This window comes from Mus caroli, unplaced genomic scaffold (assembly GCF_978045245.1).
Source record: "Mus caroli unplaced genomic scaffold, Mus_caroli_1 scaffold_5, whole genome shotgun sequence".
Taxonomy (NCBI): Eukaryota; Metazoa; Chordata; class Mammalia; order Rodentia; family Muridae; genus Mus; species Mus caroli.
The window spans coordinates 122008090-122020577 of NW_028227260.1; the positions used below are offsets into that span (position 1 = coordinate 122008090).

General features: G+C 40.7%; 1 pseudogene; it reads right to left on the minus strand.

The window, feature by feature from the left end:
- Window positions 1–8749: 8749 nt before the first annotated feature.
- On the minus strand, window positions 8750–8894 carry LOC115030235 (U2 spliceosomal RNA; annotated as a pseudogene).
- Between the last annotated feature and the right edge of the window lie 3594 nt (window positions 8895–12488).

Below are 12488 nucleotides of genomic sequence, written 5' to 3' on the forward strand. Positions count from 1 at the left end.
AACCAGTGATATCTAACCTAGCTTATCACTCTTCAAGGCTGAAGGGACACACATAATCAATGACTGAGACATCTTACTGTTAGCCTTTCTTATAATGTCCTGTTCCATATTTCCAAAAGGTACTTGTCCCAATGTACAGTAATAGTACTAGTCATTGTCCCAATGTACAGCCATCTTGGAGTCTATGAACAGAAAAGCCATTGGCACAAGACCAACCCCATAATTAGGTTCAATATTCATCCTGGATTATAAGCAGTCGTGTTCTGAGAATCATCTGACACTATCACTTTGTTGGACCACACTACAGAGCCAATTATAAACTAAGCTGTACTTGGATAGAGACTGTTTAATTATGTTTGCCTCTTACCTCAAGGTTTAGGTTGTTTTTTTTTTTTTTTTTTTTTTTTTTTTTTTTTTTTTTTTTTTTTTTAAATCTAAAGCAGTACCTCCCCAAACAAGCTGGAAGTAATCAAACCCTTTATCTGTTCCATTTACTAGTGCACACATAGATCAAATTTATTTTCTCTGCCATTATCTTTGCTCATCTCTTTTAATTGGCACATTGGATTGGGTGCCCAAGCCTTGCCTGTAGGGATTGCTTAAGTAGGGGGTTTTGCCCTAAAACTCCAGCTATAACAACTGAGATTGCATATGTCTAAAAACCTTTATCACAACAAAGGACACAACAATCAACAGAGTGAAGAGATAGCCTACATAGTGGATAAAAGAGATTAGAATCCAGAATATATAAAGAACTAAGAAAATCAAACACCCAATAATATAATCAATTAGTGGACAAATGAACTCATAGGCACTTCTCAAAAGAGAAATAGTCAAACTGTATATGAAAAACTGTATAGCATCACTAGCAATTAAACTAGATTAAGTTTCCATGCCATCCTAGTCAGAATTACTATATCAAGAAAACATGAAACAGTGAATGCTAGAGGGAAAATAAAAGTTTATACAATGGTGGTGAGAGTGAGAAGCAGTGCAACTAAACACAGCCAGCAACAGCATGAAGGTCTTCCTGCTTAGGAACCAGCACACATGTGTTCTCTTTTCTTTCCTTCTTTCCTTCTTTCTTTCTTTCTTCTTTCCTTCCTTCCTTCTTCCTTCCTTCCTTCCTTCTTCCTTCCTTCCTTCCTTCCTTCCTTCCTTCCTTCCTTCCTTCCTTCCTTCCTTCCTTCCTTCCTTCCTTCCTTCCTCCCTCCCTCCCTCCCTCCCTTTCCCTCTTTCTTTCATTCTCTCTTCCCCTCCCTCCCTTTTCTTTCTCCTCTCTCTCTTCCTCTCTTTCTTTCTTTCTTTCTTTCTTTCTTTCTTTCTTTCTTTCTTTCTTTCTTTCTTTCTTTCTTTCTTTCTACTCCAATCAAACACATGCTAGGCAGTCACTCCAATTTTTAAAAGAAAAAAATTCTGGAAGTTTCACTAAGATTATGTTGCTCTATAGACCAGATTAGGAACAACCGTGATCTTAAGCCACTGAAACTATTCTCCATAAATATAGTACACTTCTCCATTTGTTTAGCTCTTTGTTTCATCAATCCCTTGTAGTTTTTTCTACATTCATATATTTAACAAACTTTGTTAGATTTATTGCTAAATATTTTATTTGAATTCTATTATTGAAAATGATACGGTGGGGGAGGGTATAGGGGACTTTCGGGATAGCATTTGAAATGTAAATGAAGTAAATACCTAATAAAAATTGAAAAAAAAAACAACCAAACAAACAAACAAATAAAAAAGACTAAACCAGAGGGAGGCAGAAAAAAAAAAGAAAATGATACTGTTTGTTGATTTTCAACTACTAATTGGTATTATTTGACTTTTATATTGACCTTATATCTTATGACTTTGATAACTTATTTGTTACTTGCAGCAACATTTTTTTTTTCCTGAGGATTGCATAAGCAAGGCAAACACCAAACACTCTACTAGCTGGGACCTTTTATGGAGGTGATCATGACATCTATGAATAAGAACAACCTTATTTTTTCTATACCAATTCACATCTTTTGTCTTCTATATCAACTCATATTCTTTTTTGCTTCATTTCCCTGGCTAGAACTACCAGTACAATGTCAAACTGAACTAGCAAGAGCAGACACCTTGTCCTTTCTCTGGTACCTTAGAGGAAGAAAGTTTAAGTGTGATATTATTTGTGGGTTGTTCATAGATATTTTTTAATTCTTAATTTTCTGAGAGTTTTAAAATATCACAAATTAATCTTTATTTTGTCAATTGTATTTTCTGCGTCTATTGTGATGGTTATATGGTTTTTAATTTTAAAGTTGGATGACATGGTAAATTATACTGAGTGATTTTTAAATTTTAATCAGGCTTGTGTTCTTAGGATAAATTTTACTTGACTGTGAATTAATGCCCTTTTATAACTATTGCTGGATGTAACAAGTCAATATTTCTGGGAGGATTATCTGTTGCATGTTCACGAAGGATATCCTTCAGCAACTTTCTTATAGCATCTTTGGTATGATATTAATTGAGTGAGCTAGAAATGATTTTCAAGCCCGGTGGTGGTGGCACACACCTTTAATCCCAGCACTCAGGAGGAAAGGCAGGTGGATGTCTGAGTTTGAGGCCAGCCTAGTATACAGCGTGAATTCCAGGAAAGCCAGGACTGTACACACACACACACACACACACACACACACCCCACAAAAAGTAAAAACAAAAAATAAGAGAGACAGAAGCAGAGACAGAGAAGAGGTTTTTTAAGTAGTGGGGCAAAATACTGATATAAGAATGTAAAGTTCTTCTGATTTGATTTTACTTGCTGTTAGCCTGCAAAACCACATTTGAACTCTCTCCCTACAGCTAAAGATAGTGATTCTTCCAACTGCTTAGAATTTTTTTTTTTGGTTTCGTTTCTGTACCCTACTTGCAAGCCAAGAATACAATACATAAAAGCAGCTTACTTTCTGCCTGTGATAGTCAGCTAATTAGATATGCTAGAAGATCTATGGTCACATATTTTCTATAGTTAAGGTTCACTTGAATGAGCCCCAGAGTGACTGTGTACACTGTCACTAGTGTTGAAGGCTTGTTGAGGGGCAGTGAATGGGAACCCTTCTAAATCGGCACCTTTGCTTAGTAAAGATCTGAGAGTGAGTTCTCTATAGTACCCTGAGTCTTTAACAAGCATTCTGATGCCGAGTAATGATTACAGCTGTACATAAAATAGAAAGATTAGCGTCTCAGTTGCCTGCTTAATATGTAAATGTATCCAGTTATGTGTGAGTGCTTTTAATGAAGTAACTTGCACTTCTGTTTCCTACATTGAGAGTGATTGATGAAAAAATACTTTACAATCCCATCAGAAACTAGCAGCCAGCAGGGCATTTCAAAGAACCTATGGTTCTGCCTGGCCTGGGGCTAGGAGGACTTGGTTTTAGCTCAGCTTCGCAGCTGGTTTCTTCTTCCCTTGGCATTAACAAGTAGATTTTCTTATCTACATCTGAGCTTAAATCGTTGTTAATGAAGGCTTGTGACGTGATTCCACTCACCTACATATCTACAATTGGTTTCTTCCAACATACAGATATGGATGATAAAAAGTAGCAGCCCCCAGCTTCTGTGGGGAATGCTCGGCTTATATTATTTCCTTCATTTATCACAGCAAAATCTGGAAAGAGTGCACTGTACATGCCATTGCTTTATAGAGGAAGAAGCAGAGAAGCAGAGATGGGAAGTCCTGTTCTTGCCCTTTCACTTATGGGCTAGAGTGGGATTTAAATGCAGATCTCCATGGCAATGTCTTGTAAGCTATGATACCTTACTATTGAGGACGGAGAAGTTAATCTGCAAGAATTCTCTCCCTTATGTATTTTTAACTATGTAAGCTTAGAAAGCTGAAGAGTGTTCTATGCAATTATTATGAAGTCCGAGATGTAGCCAGAGATGAATTGAGTAACTCATCTGGATACACACACTGGTGGAAATTGATTTCCATAAAGGACAGTGGTTTAAATGGCATGCATTTTGAAATCTGACTTAAGAAGAACATTTGACTTGTACCCATTATTTCTGGTCATGAGGGGCTTCAGGTCCTTGGCAAAGGTTTCACAGTGGCCAGTGAGTATTACTTAACCAAGTGTGTCTTGTTGGAAAATAGTGGCACACACAGCAGGCACATCTTGAATTATCACACACACACACACACACACACACACACACACACACACACACACACTCCTCACAGTTGTCCTCAGCGATTTCTTATTATTTCTATTTCATAGATAAGTAAAACTGAGTCACAAAGAGGTCTGCTAGGTTAAGACTCCTAACAATGGGTAGAACTGAGATTTGAATGTACAGTGTAGTAACTTTAGACCTGTGCTTTCTTTTCTGCACTAGCCACATGTGACTATAAAGAGAATGAAATTCATTATTAAAATGCATTTTCTTGTTTATGCTCCATTTCACATGCTCAAATGCCACATGTGGGAAGTGGCTGCTGTGTGGGATGGTGACTGTAGTATATGGCCATCGTCACAGAGAGCTCTACTGTACAGTGCTAGGCTAGTTCCTGTGCTTTTAAAAAGTCAAATGGTCTCTGCATATTGTAGCCAGCACAAAAGAAAATCGGAGTATAACTCTCCTATGTTCTTTGTTCATTTCTGGTTTTCTTTCTCCCTAGATTGATGTTCTCTTCCTTTTGAGACTGATTGATGTGCAAGATACTATTTTCGGTCAGTTAGAAACTAGGTTTTGGGAGTGCTGGAGAGATAGAGCAGCCCTTAAGAGTTCAAACTCCTCTTGCCAAGGACCCAAGTTTGATTCCCATCAGGCACATCCACATTAGGCAGTTTATAACCACAGCTAGCTTCAGATCCAGGTGATCTGATACCCTCTATCAAACTCTGTGGGCACCCACAGATTTATACACATACTTAAGAAAATAATAATAATAAGCTAAAAAAAAAACCCTGTGTACTAAGGCACTGAGTACTGAGCAGGTGAGGAAGCTTGCTACCAGGCCTGACAACTTGAGTTTAGATCCTCAGTCTCACATGACAAAAGGAGAGAACTGACTCTGGCAATGTGTCCTCTGACCTCCATGCAGATGCTATACCATGTATGTATTTGCCTGTGTGCATATACAAAAATATAAGTGTAAAAATTAAAATACTCTAAGCTTTAATCCATCATCTTTATTTTGACATAGTAAGTATATTCAATTGTAGGAAAATTAAAGCAAATATAGAATGTTTTATTAGTCAAAGACATTTCTGTGACCATTTTCATATAAATAAATTTGTAATTTTTTGGTTTTGGTTTGTTTGACACTGGGTTTCTTTGTGAAACCCTGACTGCTCTGGATCGTGCTTTGTAGACCTATAGAGGCTGGCCTTGAACTCAGAACCCCATCTCCCTCCCAAGTATTAGGATTAAAGGCATGCTCCACCACCGCCCAGCAATTTTTCATTTTTTGAAACAAGGTTTTGATATGTCTATAGTCCACGTTGGCTCTGAACTCATAGTATAACCCAGGCTGTTCTCACATGTATGCTACTTCTCCAGCCTCGTGACTGCTGAGATCAGAGGCAAATCTTCACTGTGTCCACTCATACAGTTCTTTAATGTGTGAATATTACTAGTAAGACTTCCCAACTTCTTATGCATCACACATTTGTGGAGTGAAATGTCAGTTTATCAGCTAGGATGTTGATTTTTCAAATGGGATGGGTAAGAATGATATTAGAAATTAAAATAATCAGCTATATTTCAATAAAGAAACACGACGATAATAAAAAAGGAACTATAATTGATTGGTCTAGGCTTCCTTATTAACCATGTTGATCACTACTCACCCTGACCTCAAATTTCAGTATTGTTTTTAAAACTGTTTTAGATTTCTTTTCTATGTATGAATATTTAGCTTGCATGTATATATATGTACTACACATGTAGTGGATGAGAGGATTAAGCAGCAGACGGTACCTTAGTGGCTGCCAAGGTACGCTACATAGATTATGCCATGCAATGAATGTAACACAAGAGATTTATGAGGGGAGACGGGAGAGAAAGGCCATCTTGGAGTGGGGATGTAGGAGAAAGATAGGGACAGAGAGACTGGGAGGCAGAGAGAATGAGACAGAGAACCGTGATGCCAAGAGGGACCTTTTGAAGATGTGTGGAGGCAGGCGGATTTCTGAGTTTGAGGCCATCCTGGTCTACAAAGTGAGTTCCAGGACAGCCAGAGCTATACAGAGAAACCCTGTCTCCAAAAACCAAAAAAAAAAAAAAAAAAAAAAAGGTGTGTGTGTTGCATAGGAAAATAGACTTGTACTGACAGTGGAAATGTGCTGCACCTAGTACCCATGGGCAATGATGTAAGCTGCTGAAGGCAGACTGGGAGGGTTTCTGATTTATAACACTAGTGCCTGTGGAGATCAGAAGAGGGCACCAGATCCCTGCAACTGGACTTATGGATGGTTGTGAGTTCGACTGGGGATGGATCAAACCAGGGTATTCTGCAAGAGCAACAAGCACTTTTAGCCACGGAGTCATCTCTCCAGCCCCTTCAACATTGGTTCAACATTTTAAAAAGTTAAGTTAAAAAAATTACATTTAATTTGTGTGTGTGTGCACGCGCGTGTGTGTGTGCCATATATGTGGAGGCATATATGTTTGTGGCATATATGTGGAGGTCAGGGGAGTTGGTTCTTTCCTTTCACCATGTGGGTTCTGGGTACTAAACTAGATCATCAGGCAAGGTGGTGAGAATCTTCTCTGCTGAACCACCTCACAGGCCTCTGCCCAGCCATTGGCTATACTGCAATTCTTTTTTTTTTTTTAATTAGGTATTTTCCTCAATTACATTTCCAATGCTATCCAAAAAGTCCCCAATACACTCCCCCCTCATCCCCCCACCCACCCACCCCCACCCCTTGGCCCTGGCATTCCCCTGTACTGGGGCATATAAAGTTGGCAAGTCCAATGGGCCTCTCTTTCCAGTGATGGCCGACTAGGCCATCTTTTGATACAAATGCAGCTAGAGTCAAGAGCTCTGGGGTACTGGTTAGTTCATAATAATGATCCACCTATGGGGTTGCAGTTCCCTTTAGCTCCTTGGGTACTTTCTCTAGCTCCTCCATTGGGGGCCCTGTGATCCATCCAATAGCTGACTGTGAGCATCCACTTCTGTGTTTGCTAGGCCCGGGCATAGTCTCACAAGAGACAGCTATATCTGGGTCCTTTCAGCAAAATCTTGCTAGTGTATGCAATGGTGTCAGCTTTTGGAAGCTGATTATGGGATGGATCCCTGGATATGGCAGTCTTTAGATGGTCCATCCTTTCTTCACAGCTCCAAACTTTATCTCTGTAACTCTTTCCATGGGTGTTTTGTTCCCAATTCCAAGAAGGGGCACAGTGTCCACACTTTGGTCTTCGTTCTTCTTGAGTTTCATGCGTTTAACAAATTGTATCTTATATCTTGGGTATCCTAAGTTTTTGGGCTAATATCCACTTATCAGTGAGTACATATTGTGTGAGTTCCTTTGTGAATATGTTACCTCACTCAGAATGATGCCCTCCAGATCCATCCATTTGCCTAGGAATTTCATAAATTCATTCCTTTTAATAGCTGAGTAGTACTCCATTGTGTAAATGTACCACATTTTCTGTATCCATTCCTCTGTTGAGGGGCATCTGGGTTCTTTCCAGCTTCTGGCTATTATAAATAAGGCTGCTATGAACATAGTGGAGCATGTGTCCTTCTTACCGGTTGGAACATCTTCTGGATATATGCCCAGGAGAAGTATTGCTGGATCCTCTGGTAGTATTATGTCCAATTTTCTGAGGAACCGCCAAACTGATTTCCAGAGTGGTTGTACCAGCTTGCAATCCCACCAACAATGAAGGAGTGTTCCTCTTTCTCCACATCCTCGCCAGCATCTGCTGTCACCTGACTTTTTGATCTTAGCCATTCTGACTGGTGTGAGGTGGAATCTCAGGGTTGTTTTGAGTTGCATTTCCCTGATGATTAAGGATGTTGAACATTTTTTCAGGTGCTTCTCTGCCATTCGGTATTCCTCAGGTGAGAATTCTTTGTTCAGTTCTGAGCCCCATTTTTTAACGGGGTTATTTGATTTTCTGGAGTCCACCTTCTTGAGTTCTTTATATATATTGGATATTAGTCCCCTATCTGATTTAGGATAGGTAAAGATCCTTTCCCAATCTGTTGGTGGTCTTTTTGTCTTATTGACGGTGTCTTTTGCCTTGCAGAAGCTTTGCAACTTTATGAGGTCCCATTTATCGATTCTCGATCTTACAGCACAAGCCTTTGCTGTTCTATTCAGGAATTTTTCCCCTGTACCCATATCTTCGAGGCTTTTCCCTACTTTCTCCTCTATAAGTTTCAGTGTCTCTGGTTTTATGTGGAGTTCCTTAATCCACTTAGATTTAACCTTGGTACAAGGAGATAGGAATGGATCAATTCACATTCTTCTACATGATAACCGCCAGTTGTGCCAGCACCATTTGTTGAAAATGCTGTCTTTTTTCCACTGGATGGTTATTGCTCCCTTGTCAAAGATCAAGTGACCATAGGTATGTGGGTTGATCTCAGGGTCTTCAATTCTGTTCCATTGGTCTACTTGTCTGTCGTTATACCAGTACCATGCAGTTTTTATCACAATTGCTCTGTAGTACAGCTTTAGATCAGGCATGGTGATTCCACCAGAGGTTCTTTTATCCTTGAGAAGAGTTTTTGCTAACCTAGGTTTTTTGTTGTTCCTATACTGCAATTCTTTATTGCCAGTCAAATCCAGGACCCCCAGCGTCCAGGAATGTGGCCTTTTGGGAGTCAAATTGAATTGAGATAGCATTAGAGACTACACTTGATCTTAGCCAAAAGGCTGAGAAGCAATGAGATAGCATTAGAAACAATCCTTAACAGTTCAGTGTCTCTTTTCCAGAAATAGAAAGGCTCAATGGCATTTCTATTTGTTGCTGACCAAGGCCCATACATGTAGACAGTTATTAACAAAGAAATCAATGATACTTTCTACACTGTCCTGTGTTCTAACTTCCTGAGTCCCGCTAACTTTGCTGATTGGTGATGGTTATGGAGACAGCATCATCATTTTAGGACCATGAAATACCTGAAACAGCAGCTTCAGTCTGGGCTTTCGCTTGTAGGCAGAGTTTATTCGTGGAATGGTTAGTGTGCCTGGGTTAGGAGGAAACCCTGGGAAGATGTGCCGTTGCTCAAGGCTAAGTAGGGAGCTGAAAGACCTCAGAGGAGTAACCAAGGTGAACGGATTGCTTTAGAGACATGATTCAAGGATGCTGTGGGCTTTCTGAACACAGAAACAGGATACCAAGGCTCTTCTGCAGAAAGCAATTTATTATGTACTAGTATAGTCTGTGAGGGATATTTTCTTAAAGACAGAGCCCTGAATATAGTGAAGCAGAGCTTTTAATACATTACCTTCCTCTTTGTCTTCTGTACATGGTGGCTTACAATCTAATTGCATGCTTTAAGCTAATGGGCAGTGAATGTACAGGATAGGGAGGAGCTTACAGCAGAGTTGCTACACACAAAGGACAGACCATGTAGCTGGCTCCTAGTTTTCCCCCTTAGCTTTGGGTCCATCTACTACAATGCAATATTTATTCTGCCAATGAACTGATAAATGGTTCTTCTCTTTCCAGCAAATGGTTAAAATAAGCTGGTCACAACCCCAACTGGGTTGGAACCATCTATCTGCTTTGTTCTGAGTGCTGAGGCAGCTTCTGGTCACCCCCCCCCCAACACACACACAAGTTCCTATCACATAGAAAAACCTAGAACAAATGCTGTTGATGCTTTGTTCAACGCTGAGACCTTTAGAATCTTCCGGTCAAAAGTGTGGCTACTTCATTCCTCAGAATAGGGAACAAAACACCCATGGAAGGAGTTACAGAGACAAAGTTTGGATCTAAGACGAAAGGATGGACCATCCAGAGACTACCCCTCCCGGGGATCCATCCCATAATCAGCCACCAAACGCAGACACTATTGCATATGCCAGCAAGATTTTGCTGATAGGACCCTGATATAGCTGTCTCGAGTGAGGCTATGCCAGTGCCTAGTAAATACAGAAGTGGATGCTCACAGTCATCTATAGGCTGGAACATAGGGCCCCCAATGGAGGAGCTAGAGAAAGTACCGAAGGAGCTGAAGGGGTCTTCAACCCTATAGGTGGAACAACAATATGAACTAACCAGTACCCCCAGAGCTCATGTCTCTAGTTGCATATGTACCAGAAGATGGCCTAGTTGGCCATCAATGGGAAGAGAGGCCCCTTGGTCTTGCAAACTTTATATGCCCCAGTACAGGGGAATGCCAGGGCCAAGAAGTGGGAGTGGGTGGGTAGGGGAGCAGGGCAGGGGGAGGGTATAGGGAACTTTTGGGATAGCATTTGAAATGTAAATAAAGAAAATATCTAATTAAAAAAAAAAAAGAATCTTCCGGTCAGAAATATCCTGACAGCAAAGTTCCAACAAGGACGGCCAGTTCTTAGGAGAGACTCTTGCTTCTTTATTAAGCTACTTTATAAAGGGGCTACCAGCAACCTGGTTAGTATGCTGGGACAGGCCTGAATTAGTTCAGCAGTAGTTGGTTAAATGCAGCCCTGTTCTGGCAGAAGTAATTTCTCCCAGGAGTCTATTGAACAAAAAATATTCTGACACTTAGAAGCAAGTAGTAGTAAGACTCTGGAAGGTTGCTGTACCAGGAGGAGGCTGAGCTCAACTTGAACCACTTGGAGGACAAGTGGAGATGTAGAGCTAACCAACGATCATTTCCAACAGGAATTTGATTAGACATTGAGAGCTGCGGATTTATGCCAAACGGACTGGAAAAGAGTCTTAGTCAAAATGCCCCCTCTCCCTTGGCATTGAGAATTGAGTGCAGGGTGGTCAGGATATTCTAGGTGTTAATGGTGGAAAGTTGGAGAACTGATCAGCTATCAAGGATGATCAGGGTAGGGATACATTCGCTACCAGGATTTTTTGCTAAAAGTAGGCTGAGGGCCAGGCCAAGGCTAAGAGCTGGTTAAAAAGAGAGCTTAGAGGCACCTGAATGAAGTTTAATAAAGGAGGAAACCTTGTTGTTCCCGGTCTACTGGGATGGACTTTTGTTATTAGGTCTGACAGTTGTTATGGCAGGAACTCAGGGCGCTCCCTCTGAGTGCAAGCCTGGCCTGGGAATATGTTCCCAAACAGAAAATCCTAACCCTCTTTTCACCTAACTACTAATGTCAGAAAGATATAAATGAATGTGGCCAATCAAAACGAAGCTGCCTTTCTGAAAATCCATCCTACCATAAGGAGCAAGCATCAACCAATTAGAACTGTCATGTGCTGTACGGAAGGAAATTGCTGACATCAAGACCCAACCTAACAGAAAATGGACTGCTCCAAAATGGAAAGCGCCAGTTTGTATTCTTATGGATAGTTCTAGTATTGCTTTATTTACTGAATTCTTTGTGATAGACTAAGGAAGGTTGATAAAAAAAAACCTGTTATTATTATTTTTTTTTGTTTAGCTGTACAGTGAGTTTTCTCCGCACAGATTGGCCTACCAATCTGTTTGACTCATAAAGATGCATGTCGAGAATCAGAGCCGGTGCCAGTGTGCGCTGCTGATTAGAATCTTCTGAACTTTGAAAACTCTAGGCTTGATCCTCACTAAGCCCTTGTCAATGAAGGAGGAATGAGATAACTATATGTTTAACATGCTTTCCTGGTGACTCTCATTAGCAGCTTGGCATGGGGCCATAGGCTTGCATTGTGGGCTGACTAAAGACAGTACTGGTTTGTTGGGGAGGGCAGGTTGAAGGGGATTCCTTGATCCCTTTCTCCAACACGGGCTCCGGCCATATTTGGAGGGCTCAAGATCTGTGTGCTTATGGAAATGGCAAATGAAGTGAAGATGGCAAAAGCTGCCACACTGGCTTTTTAGGCCTCCCGTCTGGGGCTTCTGTTGTCCCTCTGACATCTGGACCTTCACTCTCTTTCCCATCTTTTCTAAATTAAATAAAGCCTGCTCTTTTAAAAGAGGCTGGTTAACAGACAAAGATCTGAACATTGTAATGGTGCTGTGGACACAAAGTCCCACCCCTACCTAACCAAGAAGCTATTTGCAATTAATGCCTGTTGGGAAAGGGAAACTCAGCCCCCCACCCACCCACAATGCAGTGTTGCTGGGTATACCACGCCAGGGCAGGCCCCATGTCCGTGTGTGTGTGTGTGTGTGTGTGTGTGTGTGTGTGTGTGTGTGTGAGTTCGTGTTCTGCTTTGTTTTGTCTTACTGATCCGATTTTTTCTTTTCTTTTCTTTTCTTTTCCTTTCTGTTCGTCTTTTTTTTTTTTTTTTTTTTTTTTTTAGTTCCTTTTGTTGTTGAGAGAAAGAGAGGGAAAGAGCACGCGAAAGAACATAAAGTTGGCTGAGTAGGGAGGTGGGGAAGCAATCTGAGA